The sequence below is a fragment of the Vipera ursinii genome (genome assembly GCF_947247035.1).
Source record: "Vipera ursinii genome assembly, chromosome: 4".
NCBI classification, from domain to species: Eukaryota; Metazoa; Chordata; class Lepidosauria; order Squamata; family Viperidae; genus Vipera; species Vipera ursinii.
This window is the reverse complement of record NC_139514.1, coordinates 70,066,353-70,080,811: the sequence shown is the minus strand read 5'-3', so window position 1 is coordinate 70,080,811 and position 14,459 is coordinate 70,066,353. Positions and strand designations below refer to the sequence as shown.

General features: G+C 42.0%; 1 protein-coding gene across 1 annotated transcript in view; it reads left to right on the top strand.

Annotated features, from left to right (window-relative positions):
• Positions 1 to 14,459, top strand: part of FRMPD4 (FERM and PDZ domain containing 4) — a gene marked incomplete at its 5' end in the record, with an annotated part of 307,675 nt that overhangs the window by 82,381 nt on the left and 210,835 nt on the right. The window lies entirely within an intron of this gene.

Sequence of the window (14,459 nt, the reverse complement as noted above, 5' to 3'; positions counted from 1 at the left end):
AACACTAATCTTACTGTGATCAATTGCTTGAAATCTTTCAACATATATTTAGAGAAACTGAGTAGATTTTGATTTTTTAGTATCTTGTACCATTCTTAATCCCAAATCCTACTGCATTATTGATGTTATTTGTCCTTTTTAAAATTTCAACCCTTTGTAAGCTCCCCAAAATTGCATGGCAAGTGGATGGCATAATTATAACAACAACAACAACAACAACAACATCAACTCTACAACGAACTGGCTACAGCCATTATGCTCGTTCTAGGTTACCACAACAATGGGAGGGGATGTGGAAGATTTTTACTAGCCTAAACATTTTACTGTCCTATGGGAACCAAAGTAATTTCTGTCTGTTAGATGGGCATGAGCATTTGGTTAGAAAGCCAGCCAAACTGTTCTATTAGGGAACTTAGCTGATTGCATAGACTTGAGGTGGGAAGTTCAACTTTGTAATATTGCCTCTCTTGGAAGGGGATTTCAGACTTGGTTTCCCTTTTGACCTTGCCAATACTATGTAACCAATAAACATGTTCTTTGAGGAAATTTCAAGCCTCAGAACTCTGATTTGTTTGGTCTTGTCTATTGGAACCTTGACAAATATATAAAAAAAGTATTGTGTATCTCTTTTCCTAAAAATGTAGAGAATATTAGGTACTAAAAATGAAAGACAGTAGATCCTGTAAGAGAAAGAGAGAAATTCTAGAAAAGTTAATGCATTTTCTAAAGATTCCAGTGTTCCACAATGGAATTGAGATATCGAAACCAAAATATATTTATACCAAATGGCAATATGAGCATACAAGCTGGCCCTTTTTATGGATATAATAATAGTAAGGAATGCTTTAAGCATAGTCAACCATGAGAAACAAGCAATGGTTTCATTCACAGAGAATGATAGGTACAAATCACATTTAGAAATCATTGCAGCTTGGTTTATATCAAGCCAAATTCAACAAACCACAGTATAGCCTACCTGTACTAGAGAGATGGCCTTGAAGAAGATATTTGACAGCCATTATATAAAACATAACTTTGTTTGAGAGAAAGGTTATTTTTCATAGATAAATATAGGAAATATCACTTAGTGTATTCCTCCTGTACTCTTTATGAACAACTGCTTTTAAAGTAATTTTAATGTCATAAGAGATACATTTTTAGAACCAAATTATGTTTTGTTCTAGTAGAATCTGTGCTATGATTCATATTGACTGCACTATTACAATTCTCATTAATGACATAACTGCTACCAAAGCAGCTTTCATTTCTTTTGAAAACAGGAGACTGATGCTTTGAGATGCAGCTTGGAATATTATTTTATTGAAGTGTTGTGTCATGGGTCCGATAAATGAGACAGTTCAAACAAATTTCAAGCATTGTTTATCTGAAAAGACTTAATAATGAAACTAAACATTGGCACTCATGGAGGAATGCCAGAATCTGAAATCTCCTCCTCCTAAACCCATCGTAACACACACAATCCCTGCTCTTATCTACACGTCATAAATCACATTATCCAATTAGTTTTAGATATGAAGTTTCACTTCCCATTCTGTATGCGGGCTTTTCTTATCTTCTCAAAACATCCGGTTGACTTTCCCCCCCAAAACGAAGCAATTAAAGTAACAGGCTGTCTCTTATATTGTCAGTGCAAAAATATGTCAATGTTTGCAGCATTGACATCTGGCTCCCCTTACAAAAAGAACAGATCCTGTAATGTAAACAAACACGTTAGGAGCTGGCTTTTGGTTTGTTGGGGTGTTTTTCATAAAACTTTTTGATAAGTCTGTCAGCTTTCACATAGCTAGATTTCACCCAAATGGCTTCAGACAATGGGTATCCCTTCCATTGTACTAGGTACTGCAATTTTCCCTTAAAGATTCTAGAGTCAAGAATACGTTTCACTTCATAATGGGTCTGATCCGCTACTATGAGGGGTCCAGGTGCTTTCTTAGGGGGAGGTCTTAAAGTGGAGGGTGAAAAAGGTTTTAGTAAGCTACAATGGAACACCGGGTGAATTTTTCACAAACGTCTGGGGACTTTCAATTTTACTGTGACCAGGTTGATGATTTTCACAATGGGGAAAGGCCCCAAGAATTTTGGTCCCAATTTCTTGCTGGGTAATTTGAGACATAAATATTTAGTTGACAGATAAGCCTTTTCCCCCACTTGGAATGTTCTTTGGGGAATCCTCTTTTTATCAGCCTGTTTTTTGTAAGTCTCAGAAGTCTTTTTTAACGCCATTTTTGTGTTTCTCCAAACCTTTTCCCAACCCCTCACCCATTGATCAAGTGTCTGGGAAGCGGAAGGCACCTGAGGATAGTAAGACATCGGGCTGAACTCTTTTCTTGTGACTACTCTGAAAGGCGTGTAGCCAGTGCTGCTGTGAACAGAATTATTGTAGGCCACCTCAGCGAAAGGGAGAAGGTCAGTCCACTTTGTCTGTTGGTAGGAAACATAGCATCTGAGGTATTGCTCCACCATTTTGTTAACGGATTCTGCAGCCCCATTGGTAGCTGGATGAAAAGCAGATGATAAGCCTTGGGATGATCCAATTAATTTAAGGAAATTCCTCCAAAATTTCACTGTGAACTGCACTCCTCTATCTGAAATTATTCACTTAGGGGCGCCATGTAGTCAGTAGATATGTTTCAGGGACAATTTAGTCAGTCGTTGTGCAGATGGGAGTCCGTTACAGGCAATAAAGTGAGCCTGCTTAGAAAACAGATCTATCACAGACCAGGTGACAGTATTTCCTCTACTGTTGGGTAGGTCTACAATAAAGTCCATAGTTATTTCTTCCCATGGTTGGGAAGGGTCTGCTACCGACTGCAGTAGCCCAGGGGTTTCCCCTGGAATTCTTTTCATGGTGGCACATACGGTACAACTCTTGACATAGTTTTCATTTTAGCCCTGGCCACTAAAATTGCCGGTGGATGAGGTGTAGCGTTTTTAAATATCTGAAGTGTCCGGCCTGTTTTACATCATGGCTGTGTCTGAGAGCATTGAGACGGAGGGTTTCAGGTAGATACAATTTTTCCCCCATATATGCCAAACCATCCCTGCACATTAGGGAGGTTTGATTATCTTTGAACCATTGATCTGTGAGGAGCTCTTGTTTTATCTTCACTCCCGGGTCATCAGGATTAGGGGTTCTGTGAGGTGTAAGTTGTGCTGCAGGTTGTGAACTGGGGATAATTGCCTCGTAGACCTCTTCGCAATCACTTTTGTACTGTGGCAGTCGGGATAGTGCATCAGCTAGGAAGTCTTTCCTTCCCGGTATGTACTTTAAAGTAAAGTTAAAACAGTTAAAGTACTGTGCCCATCACACTTGCTTTGGGGACAATTTGCAGGGAGTTTTTAGTGCCTCTAAATTTTTGTGATCTGTCCATACTTCAAAAGGCACCTTGCTCCCTTCTAAATAGTGTCACTTAGTTTAATAGCCCCCACCTAATTGCGAAGGCCTCCTTCTCCCAGACTGTCCATCTCCTCTCGCCTTCCATGAATTTCTTAGAGATGTAGGCACACGCTCATTGGGTGGGCTAAAATCCCCTGTAACATCTGTTGAATCAATGGGAGGATTGGCCGTATGGGTAGTCTCACAGTTCTCAATTCTTTCTCCCACCAGATAAATGGTTTCCATTTGTCCAACCAGGCTAATCCTAGAATCACAGCCTCAGTCATTTTTGGAGCCACCAGGAAGCGAATAAATTCCCAGTGCTCACCTATTTCTAGGCGTAGGGGCTCTGTTAATTGCGTGACTAAAGTCCCTCCCATCAGGGAGCCATCATCTTGCTCGAACCTCACAGGTTTGGAGAGCAGTTTTTCTCATATGCCGTTTCATGGCAAATGGCAAGCTGATGATGCATCGGGAGCATCCAGAATCAATTAGCACCTTTAAATCTACCTACATACCTGACTTATGGATTATGAGCTTGGCAGGTAGCGAGAAATGTGGGACATGTCGGCTCACCTTTGGGTCATTCTCTCCTTCATAGTCGCTGTTGAAAGAGGGTAGAACCGGGGTGGGTTCAGCCTGACTTCTGGCGTCCTCCTGGGTGGGGGATGTGACCTGGGCAATAGGTTCCTGCGTCATCCAGTTGGATTTCTCTCCCATTAGCCGCCGTGCAGGTTTCTTTCTCACTACTGGTCCTGGTCTGTTTTGCTGTTGGGGGAAGGGGATTGGGCATTTCACTGCTCGATGACCCTGCTGTCCGCAATGGAAACACTTAAATACCGGGCCTACAGGTGGCCTGGGTCTTTCAGCCATCACAGTATCTGGAGATTTTCGTGGAGATGATTGCCATTTGGGTTGTTCTGACTTCGGCTCGGCTTCAGGGAGGAGAGGCTTCTTATAGCGGGCGAGCTGAACATCTAAATTCACTACTGCCTTGTACCATTCACGCAGCTGGTCAGGCACAGCTCAGTAGATACATGCCTTAGAAAGGTGGTCGTCTAACCCTTCTCTAAAAAGATGAATTGGGGATTGCTCAGGCCATCTGTCTATCCGACCAGTCATCTTTTGAAACTCCTGCACGTACTCTAGGGCAGGCCAGCCAGCTTGCTTTATTTTATAGATTTGTTCTTCTGCTTTGAGGGCAATGGATGGGTCCTCAAATCTTTCCCTCAGCCCCAGGAGAAAAAGGTGGGGGTCCTCCAACTCGGGCCTGCTCATTATATAAGTTGTTCAACCATTCGGATGCTTCTCCCTATAGGCTGGACACAATTACATCTACCATAGCGACTGGGTCTAGGTAGAGATGACCCCAGCAATTCAAATGAGAGTGTACTTGGTTGAGGAAGAAAATCAGTTTCTCTGGGTCCCCATCGAAGGTTGCTCTGAAGGGTGGGCTCATCATTGGTTGCTGGGGCCCCATTGCTCCTGGCCCCACCCTTGTTGGTTAAATGGTTGCTGGGGCCCCCACTGCTGTTGTTGTGTCTCCAGTTGCTGCTGGCCCCACTCTGGTTGTTGATTTAACGGCTGCCATGGTCCCCACTGCTGCTGGCCCCACTGGTCCTGCTGTATGTTCAGGGGTTGCACGTTCAGGTCCTGCTGTTGCCACCCTTGCTGTTGTCCTCCCACAGCTCCTGATCTCCTGATTTCCATGCTTCTGCACCACCACCAGCTATTTCAAGGCTTCTATTAGCTGGGGCAAGCTCAGAGCTTGTTGGCCTTTCACTTGTGGGGGTTTCCCAACCCCCCATTGCTGCAGAGGCCCCAGGCTGGGGTCCCCTGTCTCTATGGATCTAGAGGGCTTGGCAGGGGACTCTTGGGGCTGGCAGGCAGTCTGGTCTGCAGTCAGGATTTTCTACTCACCCAAATTCTCAGTGGCAGATGGTCTGGCAGCTCTCTACCATTCTGCTTTTCGAGGCTTCAGCAGTACAGTCTCAAGGCATGTGTATTCTCCACTGGAGTGATTCCAGCCTGACGACCAGCTAACCTCTGCTAACTGCTCGGATTCTGTCCCCAAATGGGAGTCCTTCAAAAACCCATCTTCCCACAGCATGCTGTTTGTTAAATCCTGCTCTGCACTGTCAGCAGTTGCTAACTCTCTGTCTCCAGGCCAATTCTCTTTGCCCATGATAAAGATTCTCCCCTGAATCTTTGCCAACTTCTCTCTAAGCCAGAGTCAATGGCAGGTTGTTTGAAAGAATTTAGATTCTGGCATAATGTCATGGGTCCGATAAATGAGACAGTTCAAACACATTTCAAGCATTGTTTATCTAAAAAGTCTTAATAATGAAACTCATGGAGGAATGCGAGAATCTGAAATCTCCTCCCCTCAAACACATCGTAACACACACAATCCCCACCCTTATCTACATGTCATAAATCACATTATCTAATTAGTTTTACATATGAAGTTTCACTTCCCATTCTGTACACGGGCTTTTCTTATCTTCTCAAAACATCCGGTTGACGTTTCCCCCCAAAGCAAAGCAATTAAAGTAACAGGCTGTCTCTTATATTGTCAGTGCAAAAATATGTCAGTGTTTGCAGCATTGACGTATTGTTAAAATGAATTGTCAGTGCAAAAATATGTCAATGTTTGCAGTACTGACGTATTGTTAAAATGAAGTAACATTGAAACATTGCATAGTCATTGTTCCAAGAACACTATATAAATAGAAATATTGGTTTGGTAGTTTTCAACTTATTCTTAATATTCTGTTGAACATGTTTGGTTCTTATTAGGCCATTTTGATGTCAAGGGCAGAGTGGCCTCTTGAATTTAATTTTTAAAAATCAGATCAGCATAAGCTGTCCGACAAGTGAGCTGAAAATCAAATCTCTTGCAGCAGTCCTAACTTTGATAACTAGGCAAGCTCAACAAGCTGGGCAAATCTGAAACAGAACAATTGCAATTTCATTTATTTTTTAAAAAACATTTTGTCATTCTGCATTTGAGAATATTGGAATCTATTTTGTTTTTCTCAGTGACGTTGCTTGAATCGATTCCTATTTGCATGTATAGATGCTATTATATTAACTAATTTTCAGTGTCAAATTTTAACTATTCTTGCCTCTATTTTAAATTTTCATATTTAGTTTCTAGGTTTTTAACATTTTATTTGTGCATACCTAGAATTCCTCTGTAAGGGAGATGGGCATTTCTAAATGTGATAAATAAAATAATGCTATGGGCTATGCAATTTAGACATAATTACAGATCATCACCTCTACTTTTTTATTTTCCCATATTTGTTTCTCTACACTGTTCTCTTGGATTCCATAAAACATATTTAAAAATGGATGGCTTTCCAGGATAAGTTAGACATGAAGAACAATGCCAGCTATGGACCTGTCTTTTGTGGGGGTTTTCATTTGTACCCTTGGGAAATATAACCCGTTTATAAAGCTCAAAAAGAAACCTACAGTAATTATGACACATCCTAAAAATTATCTTTTAAATTCAAGAGAAAAATAAAATAAAAGGACTAATGCTTCAGAGCCTTTTTTCTACCTCTCTCCAGTTTTAACTTAAAATGCCAATTGGAAACATGCATCAACTTTATTTCAAAATCTTTGTAAAGCTTCTACCATTTGACCATCTGGCTTCTATAGTTTTGTAATAGACTAATTAATAACCAGTCAGTGTGAAGGTATTGCTCACTCAGAGTAATATTTTCTGGTTCTTTTCCAAACTAATGACTGGGTTTTGGAAAGCTCTCCCACTCTACTTCTTTCTGCTCTTATTGCTAAGAATACTTTGGCTCTTGTGGAATATGGGGAGAGGAAGAAGATAGAAGTGATTCATCCTTGTTCTGAGTATTTTTGTGTAATGTTCAAATGAAAATGTCTTGTTTCAAAAACATGGAGCAGATAAACAGATACAGGTGAAACTCGAAAAATTAGAATATCATGCAAAAGTTCATTTATTTCTGTAATGCAACTTAAAAGGGGAAACTAATATATGAGATAGACTCATTACATGAAAAGCCTTTGGTCCTGGAGGAAACTGAGTATCTAGATCCATACCAATTGGGTTTCAGGCCTGGGTACAGCACGGAGATGGCATTGGTCGCACTGGTGGATGATCTCTGGCGGGCCCGAGACAGGGGTTCTTCCTCTGTCCTGGTCCTTTTAGATCTCTCAGCAGCTTTTGATACCATCGACCATAGTATCTTGCTGCGACGTCTTGCGGGGTTGGGAGTGGGAGGCACCGTTTTACGGTGGTTCTCCTCCTACCTCTCGGGCCGCTCGCAGACAGTGTTGACAGGAGGGCAGAGGTCAACCCCTAGGCCCCTTAATTGTGGGGTGCCTCAGGGGTCGGTGCTCTCGCCCCTCCTGTTCAACATCTATATGAAGCCGCTAGGTGAGATCATCCATGGTTTTGGGGTGAGGTATCATCAATATGCTGATGATACCCAGCTCTTTATCTCCACCCCGAACCAAGCCAGTGATGCCCTCAACGTGATGTCCCGTTGCCTGGAAGCGGTACGGATTTGGATGGGGAAGAACAGGCTCCAGCTCAACCCGGCCAAGACTGAGTGGCTTTACGTACCGGCATCTCGACTTGTCCAAGAGGTTCCATCTTTGGTTATGGGAGGAGAGGTGTTGCCTCCCGTTGATAGGGCACGCAATTTAGGCATCCTCCTGGACTCACGACTCAGTTTTGAAGATCATATTGGAGTCGTGGCCAGGGGGGCATTTGCCCAGGTTCGCCTGGTGCGCCAGTTGTGCCCCTATCTGGACTGAGATGCCCTACGTACGGTCACCCATGCACTCGTTACCTCTCGGATAGATTACTGCAATGCTCTCTACATGGGGCTGCCCTTGAAGACCACCCGGAGGCTTCAGCTGGTGCAGAATGCGGCCGCACGGGTAGTGATGGGAGCATCCCGATACTCCCATATTACACCCCTCCTGCGTGAGCTGCATTGGTTACCAGTTGTCTTCCAGGCGAGATGTAAGGTGCTGGTACTTACCTTTAAAGCCCTACATGGCTTAGGCCTGGGATACTTGCAGGACCGTCTGCTACCGGGGACGACTTCCCATCGCCCAGTGCGCTCACACAGAGAGGGCCTCCTCAGGGTGCCATCGGCCAGACAATGTCGGCTGGCGACCCCCAGGGGGAGGGCCTTCTCTGTGGGAACACCAGCCCTTGGGAACCAACTTCCCCTTGAGCTTTGGATGGCCCCGGACCTCCGGTCCTTTCGCCACGACCTCAAAACTTTTCTCTTCCATCAGGCTGACATGGATTGATGATGGGTTTTTAAATATGTTTTAATTTTTAACTGTAGTTAATTTATTTTGGGGCTATTTAATTCTTTTTTAATTTTTGTATTGTTGTTTTTATTGTTGTAAGCCGCCCTGAGTCCTTCGGGAGGTAGGGCGGCATATAAGCCCCAAAATAAATAAATAAATAAATAAAAGATAGTTCAAGCCGTGATTTGTCATAATTGTGATGATTATGGCGTACAGCTCATGAAAACCCCAAATCCACAATCTCAGAAAATTAGAATATTACATGCAGTCAATAAAAGAAGGAGTGTACGTAAAACAATATCGGACCTCTGAAAAGTATAAGCATGCATATGTACTCAGTACTTGGTTTGGGCCCCTTTTGCAGCAATTACTGCCTCAATGCGGCGTGGCATGGAAGCTATCAGCCTGTGGCACTGCTGAGGTGTTCTGGAAGACCAGGATGCTTCAATAGCGGCCTTCAGCTCTTCTGCATTGTTCGGTCTCATGTCTTTCATCTTTCTCTTGGCAATGCCCCATAGATTCTCTGTGGGGTTCAGGTCAGGCGAGTTTGCTGGCCAATCAAGCACAGTAATCCCAAAGTCGTTGAACCAGGTCTTGGTGCTTTTGGCAGTGTGGGCAGGTGCCAGGTCCTGCTGGAAAATGAAGTCAGCATCCCCATAAAGCTCATCTGTGGAAGGAAGCATGAAGTGCTCCAAAATCTCCTGGTAGACGGCTGCGTTGACCCTGGACTTAATGAAGCACAGTGGACCAACACCAGCAGATGACATGGCTCCCCAAATCAACACAGACTGTGGAAACCTCACACTAGATTTCAAGCATCTTGCAGTGTGTGCCTCTCCATTCTTCCTCCAGACTCTGGGTCCTTGGTTTCCAAATGAGATGCAAAAGTTGCTCTCATCAGAAAAGAGGACTTTGGACCACTGAGCAACAGACCAGGTCTGTTTTTCTTTAGCCCAGGTAAGATGCTTCTGACGTTGTTTGTTGTTCAGGAGGGGCTTGACAAGAGGAATACGACATTTGAAGCCCATGTCCAGGATCCGTCTGTGTGTGGTGGCTCTTGATGCACTGACTCCAGCCTCTGTCCACTCCTTGGGAAAGTCCCCAAGACTTTTGAATGGCCTTTTCCTGACAATCCTCTCCAGGCTGCGGTCGTCCCTGCTGCTTGTGCACCTTTTTCTTCCACACTTTTCCCTTCCACATAACTTTCTATTAATGTGCTTTGATACAGCACTTTGGGAACATCCAACTTCTTTTGCAATTACCTTTTGAGGCTTTCCCTCCTTATGGAGGGTGCCAATGATGGTTTTCTGCACAACTGTCAGGTCAGCAGTCTTCCCCATGATTGTGATTCCTACTGAACCAGACTGAGAGACCATTTAAAGGCTCAGGAACCCTTTGCAGGTGTTATGGCTTAATTAGCTGATTAGAGTGGGACACTTTGAGCCTAGAATATTACATCTTTTCACAATATTCTAATTTTCTGAGATTGTGGATTTGGGGTTTTCATGAGCTGTAAGCCATAATCATCACAATTATGTCAAATCACGGCTTGAACTATCTTGCTTTGCATGTAATGAGTCTATCTCATATATTAGTTTCCCCTTTTAAGTTGCATTACTGAAATAAATGAACTTTTGCACGATATTCTAATTTTTCAAGTTTCACCTGTATATTAGAAAATAAGTAAAATTAACAAATTACTAGTAAATGCGCCAGTTTCTTAAATGCTTTCTAAGTAAAAAAATAGAATTAGAAATATCTAGATATGTTGTTGTTAGTTGCGAAGTCATGTCTGACCCATGGCGACCCTACAGACAACGTTCCTCCAGGCCTTCCTGTCCTCTACCATCTTCTGGTGTCCATTTAAGCTCACGCCTACTGCTTCAGTGACTCCATCCATCCACCTCATTCTCTTTCGTCCCCTTCTTCTATTGCTCTCAATCTTACCCAGCACTAGGCTCTTCTCCAGTGAGTCCTTCCTTCTCATTAGGTGGCCAAAGTATTTGAGTTTTAGCTTCAGGATCTGGCCTTCTAGAGAGCAGTCAGGGTTGATCTCCTCTAGGACTGACCGGTTTGATCGCCTTGCAGTCCAAGGGACACGCAGGAGTCTTCTCCAGCACCATAGTTCAAAGGCCTCAATTTTTTGGCGCTCAGCCTTTCTTATGGTCCAACTTTCACTGCCATACATTGCAACTGGGAAGACCATAGCCTTGACTATATGCACTTTTGTTGACAGGGTGATGTTACAGCTTTTTAGTGTGCTGTCTAGATTTGCCATGGCTTTCCTCCCCAGGAGCAAGCATCTTTTAATTTCTTGGCTACAGTCCCCATCTGCAGTGATTTTGGAGCCCAGGAAAATAAAATCTGTCACTACCTCCATTTCTTCCCCATCTATTTGCCAGGAATTGAGAGGGCCGGATGCCATGATCTTGGTTTTCTTAATGTTTAGTTTCAACCCAAGTTTTGCACTCTCCTTCTTCACTCGCAACAAGAGGCTCTTTAGTTCTTCTTCACTTTCTGCCGTTAGAGTGGTATCATCTTCATATCTTAGGTTGTTGAAATTTCTTCCAGCAATCTTAATTCCAACTTTTGATTCATCTAGCCCAGCCTTTCTCATGATGTGCCCTGCATACAAGTTAAATAGGCAAGGCGACAGTATACAGCCTTGCCGGACTCCTTTCCCAATTTTGAACCAATCAGTGGTTCCGTGTCTAGTTCTCACTGTTGCTTCTTGACCCGCATATAGGTTTCTCAAGAGACAAATAAGATAGTCTGGTACTCCCATCTCTTTAAGGACTTGCCACAGTTTGTTATGATCCACACAATCAAAGGCTTTAGCATAGTCAATGAAGCAGAAGTAGATGTTTTTCTGGAACTCTCTAGCTTTCTCCATGATCCAGCGTATGTTGGCAATTTGATCTCTAGTTCCTCTGCCTCTTCAAAATCCTGCCTGTACTTCTGGTAGTTCTCGAGCCACATACTGCTGGAGTCTAGCTTGTAGGATTTTAAGCATAACTTTACTAGCATGAGAAATAACTGCAATGGTGCGATAGTTTGAACATTCTTTGGCACTGCCTTTCTTTGGAATTGGAATGTAAACTGATCTTTTCCAATCCTGTGGCCACTGTTGAGTTTTCCAAATTTGCTGGCAAATTGAGTGTAGCACTTTTACTGCATCGTCTTTTAAGATTTTGAGTAGCTCAGCTGGAATACTGTCACCTCCACTAGCTTTGTTGTTGCTCAGCTTTTCTAAGGCCTACTTCACTTCACATTCTAGGATGTCTGGCTCAAGGTCAGTGACCACCTCTTTGCGATTATCAGGGACGTTAAGCTCATTCTTGTATAGTTCTTCTGTGTAATTTTTCCACCTCTTCTTAATCTCTTCTGCCTCTGTTAGGTCCTGCCATTTTGGTCCTTTATCATGCCCATTTTTGCACGAAATGTTCCCTTCATCTCTCCAATTTTCTTGAAAAGATCTCTGGTCCTCACTATTCTATTGTTTTCTTCTATTTCTTTGCACTGTTCATTTAAGAAGGCATTCTTATCTCTTCTAGCTATTCTCTGGAATTCTGCATTTAATTGGGCATATCTTTCTTTTTCTCCCTTGCCTTTCGCTTCCCTCCTTTCCTCAGCTATTTGCAAAGCTTCTTCAGACAGCCATTTTGCTTTCTTGCATTTATTTTTCTTTGGGATGGTTTTGGTTGCTACCTGTTGCATAATGTTTTGAACCTCTGTCCATAGTTCTTTAGGCACTCTGTCTGTCAGATCTAATTCCTTAAATCTATTTGTCACCTCTACTGTATATTGAACAGGGATATGATTTAATTCATACCTGACTGGCGTAGTGTTTTTCCCTACTTCAGTGTAAGCCTAAACTTTGGAACGGGAAGTTCATGGTCTGAGCTGTTAGGCATATGGTGCTAGCCTACAATGTTGGGTTGAAAATATATTAAAATATATTTTAACCATGGAAAACAAAGAGAAAGGTTCAGTGCATACTTACTGATAATGGCACTGAATTTACAAATAAGCGTTTTGTTGATACGCTACAATCAGCTGGCATTGAGCATAAACGTTCAGCCCATAATGCATTTGTTGAGAGACGTGGGCAAATGTTACAAGCCATGATGAGAACCGTGTTAAAAGATTCTGGCTTAACAGATAGACTGTGGGGGGAGGCAGTAAAATGTGCAAACCATGTTCTGAATTTAGTTGTTAATACTTCTACCGGTAAAATACCATACACTATATGGCATGGTAGAAAACCAAACCTTGATTACCTGCACACGTTTGGCACCCCAGCTTGGGTCCACATTCCTGCACAACTCAGGAGTAAAGGCCAACATAGGGCTAGGCAATTATACTTTGTAGGTTACTAAGCTAACCACAGATCCTATCGTTTCTGGGAACAAGGCACAACCAATGTATATAATAGTACAAGTGCCAAATTACTTGAGCACGTTGGTTGGGATAGGTTAGAGCGAGAAACTGTTAATACTGATCCTCTAGTGTTTGAGGACTCCCCTGATAACATTACTAGTAATGATAATACATCTCCTGTAAATATAAAAGCTGAAGAGGAGATAGGGGAGATAAAAGATGAAACAGAGGAAGGAGAAGAGTCAGAAATTCAAAGCCCTGTAAGTCCTTGGCATACAACACGCATCAGACGTCCACCTGATCGCTATGAAGCCAGTGTAATATGTCAACTTAGTTCAGTACCTTCTAACTATGATGAGATCAGGATGTATCCTGAAAAGGAACAGGCATCATGGAAAGCTGCAATGAACAGGGAGTTGAAGTCTTTGCAGGATCTTAAGGTCTATGAGAAAGCAAAACTGCCACCTGGTGAGCAAGCTATAGGTTGCAAATTGATATATAAAATAAAGAAGGGTGTAGATGGGACCGTAACCTATAAGGCATGTTTGGTTGCACAAGGTTTTGCTCAAACTACTGAGGATTATGACGAGGTGTTAATAAGTAATTTTTTGAAGGATTATAATAAATATATAGGATGAAAAATATTTAATGATAAAACATACAGTGTGTTAAAAACCAAGTTCCATCATGGAGTGTTATTATAACATATCAATTCAATTGATTTGTATTTCTACCCTCTTCCTTTTGAAAATAGAAGTTTGTTTGCCTTTTAAGCAGCCAGCCTTTTTACTTGTCAAATTGAAGCTCTCCTTCCTTGGTTCAGTTAGGAAACTGATGAAAGAAACTATGTTAAGTCTTTCATGGTACTGTCACTGATATATGCTAATGTAAAGTGTTTATTTTGACCATATTTTGTGATACATTAAAATGACCAAATGGGATCATTTAGAGTACAGAACATTATATTCTTCACAAAATGAGAATATACATGAATATTTATACTGTTTTAAAAATTATTCTAGGTGAAGCAACATGCTTGTTTATTAGCTATTTAATTTTAGAAGATGAATTGTAATTGATTTTAAAGTTGCCAGTCACTGTCAAGGATACTCATCAATATTGTCTCAACTTCATTGTATTGTATTATTATCTATCTAACAATATTTTGATGCTATTGTTGGTGATGAACTGTATTATATAGCACAGCTTTTTTATTTGTCATTATATCTAACTAAAATATTCTAAAAATTATATAAATAGCCAACAGCTGCTCCCTGCTGCTGATGCTACTAGCTTGATAATGAAACAACATAAAAAATGTTCAGAGCACGCAATTCAGCTCTGAGCTATAGGTTACATATTATTATTA